This window comes from Procambarus clarkii, chromosome 13 (assembly GCF_040958095.1).
Source record: "Procambarus clarkii isolate CNS0578487 chromosome 13, FALCON_Pclarkii_2.0, whole genome shotgun sequence".
NCBI lineage: Eukaryota > Metazoa > Arthropoda > Malacostraca > Decapoda > Cambaridae > Procambarus > Procambarus clarkii.
This window is the reverse complement of record NC_091162.1, coordinates 25,170,393-25,172,871: the sequence shown is the minus strand read 5'-3', so window position 1 is coordinate 25,172,871 and position 2,479 is coordinate 25,170,393.

Below are 2,479 nucleotides of genomic sequence, written 5' to 3'. Positions count from 1 at the left end.
TAACAGTTATATCAAGTCTTTTATATTACTACAGTTCAACCATCTGAATGCTAAAAATTCAATTCAAATGGTCATATACACATGATGAAGAATAAAAATACTTTACATTAAAGAAAATAATAATAATAATACATATGAATATACATATGGAGCAAGACAATATACATGCAACCTATGTCCAGAGGCTGTAACCAGAAACCACTGTAAGAGTCGCTATTTGCCCACAGGCCACTGTAAGAGTCGCTATTTGCCCACAGGCCACTGTAAGAGTCGCTATTTGCCCACAGGCCACTGTAAGAGTCGCTATTTGCCCACAGGCCACTGTAAGAGTCGCTATTTGCCCACAGGCCACTGTAAGAGTCGCTATTTGCCCACAGGCCACTGTAAGAGTCGCTATTTGCCCACAGGCCACTGTAAGAGTCGCTATTTGCCCACAGGCCACTGCAACAGCCGCTCTTTGCTTGCAGGCCACTGCAAGAGCTGCTCTTTGCTTGCAGGCCACTGCAACAGCTGCTCTTTGCCCACAGGCCACTGTAAGAGTCGCTATTTGCCCACAGGCCACTGTAAGAGTCGCTATTTGCCCACAGGCCACTGTAAGAGTCGCTATTTGCCCACAGGCCACTGTAAGAGTCGCTATTTGCCCACAGGCCACTGTAAGAGTCGCTATTTGCCCACAGGCCACTGTAAGAGTCGCTATTTGCCCACAGGCCACTGTAAGAGTCGCTATTTGCCCACAGGCCACTGCAACAGCCGCTCTTTGCTTGCAGGCCACTGCAACAGCCGCTCTTTGCTTGCAGGCCACTGCATCAGCTGCTCTTAGCTCGCAGGCCACTGCATCAGCTGCTCTTAGCTCGCAGGCCACTGCAAGAGCTGCTCTTTGCTTGCACAGGCCACTGCAACAGCTGCTCTTTGCCCACAGGCCACTGTAAGAGTCGCTATTTGCCCACAGGCCACTGTAAGAGTTGCTATTTGCCCACAGGCCACTGTAAGAGTCGCTATTTGCCCACAGGCCACTGCAACAGCCGCTCTTTGCTTGCAGGCCACTGCAACAGCTGCTCTTTGCTTGCAGGCCACTGCAACAGCCGCTCTTTGCTTGCAGGCCACTGCATCAGCTGCTCTTAGCTCGCAGGCCACTGCAAGAGCTGCTCTTTGCTTGCAGGCTGCAGCAAAATCAATTTTTTTGTGAAAGCTGTTGGGGGGCAAACCCCTCGGGTAGTCCAATGTCACTGGCTCCCTCAAGTGAGACCAACAACAGCACCCCAGCACTGGCAGCCTTCACCAGGAACCTATAGCAGATTTACTAACCAACTCACTCTACACTCTAGTCACACAACAGTAACATAAATACAATAGTAGTATTAGGCATTCATCAGTCACAGGAGACCATGGAGTTGCACTCCGGTTGTCGGTCTAGAGTGGCCTCTCCAGGGCGCAAAGTCAGGATAGGATGATATGGAGGAGAAGCTGTCACCCAAGCAGCAGGTCCCCCCTCTCTCCACAGCGCTGAAAGTCTCCAATGGAAAGGCAAACGCCAATACGATTGGTTCCAGTGCTGTCGCAGGAACTGTCAAAACGAGGTTGATGGCAACAATGAACTGCCCTTGAGGCTCCAGTACCGGAGATAACCTCGAAGTTCGTAAAAGAAGGCACAGGGACTCCAAACCCAGGAGACTGCCATGGTCAGGGCCAGAGAAGAACCACCTCAGTAAGGGCAAGAATGACCCCAGCCTCCCAAAGCAGAGCCTGGGCCACACGAGCCCCAGGAGGTGGACTTCTGAGCCCCTCACCTACGGGTTCCAGACAGAGATCATCACAGCCCCCTTTCACCTGAGGCTGGCTTCCTTCAAGATCAAATAGAAGGAGTAATAATTATGTTATACAGCTGTATTATTATTATAATAATTATAATAATAATGAATCATCTAAGAAACTTAGATGATTTCAAGACCTGGACAAAATAAGTGCATGGAGCAACACCTGGCAAATGAATTGAACACGAATAAATACCACATTATTGAATGTGGAATACAACATAATGGGCCCCACACAACCTACAATTTACTAGAAAAAGTCTTAAAGAATTCTGATAAAGAAAGATCTAGGGGGTGGTTCTAGAGAGAAAACTGTCACCTGAGTACTGTATAATGAACATTATGCAAGGAATCTATGCTATGCTTTCCAATTTCAGAGTTGCTTTTAAATACATGAATGGCAAAATATTAAAGAAATTGTTCGCGACCTTTGTGAGACTAAAGATGGAATACACAGATTTTGAATGGTGCTCATATCTTAAAGAAGCACATCAACAAACTGGAAAAGGTGCAAAGATATGCAACAAAATATCTTCCAGAACTGAATGATGAGCTACAAGAGAAGATAGAAAAAATCAGCGTTGAATGTAATGAAACACCATTTTCTGGATGAGACCCGGAGGCTCCCCGGAGCTATACCAGGCTAATGTGTATATATTAGACCATGA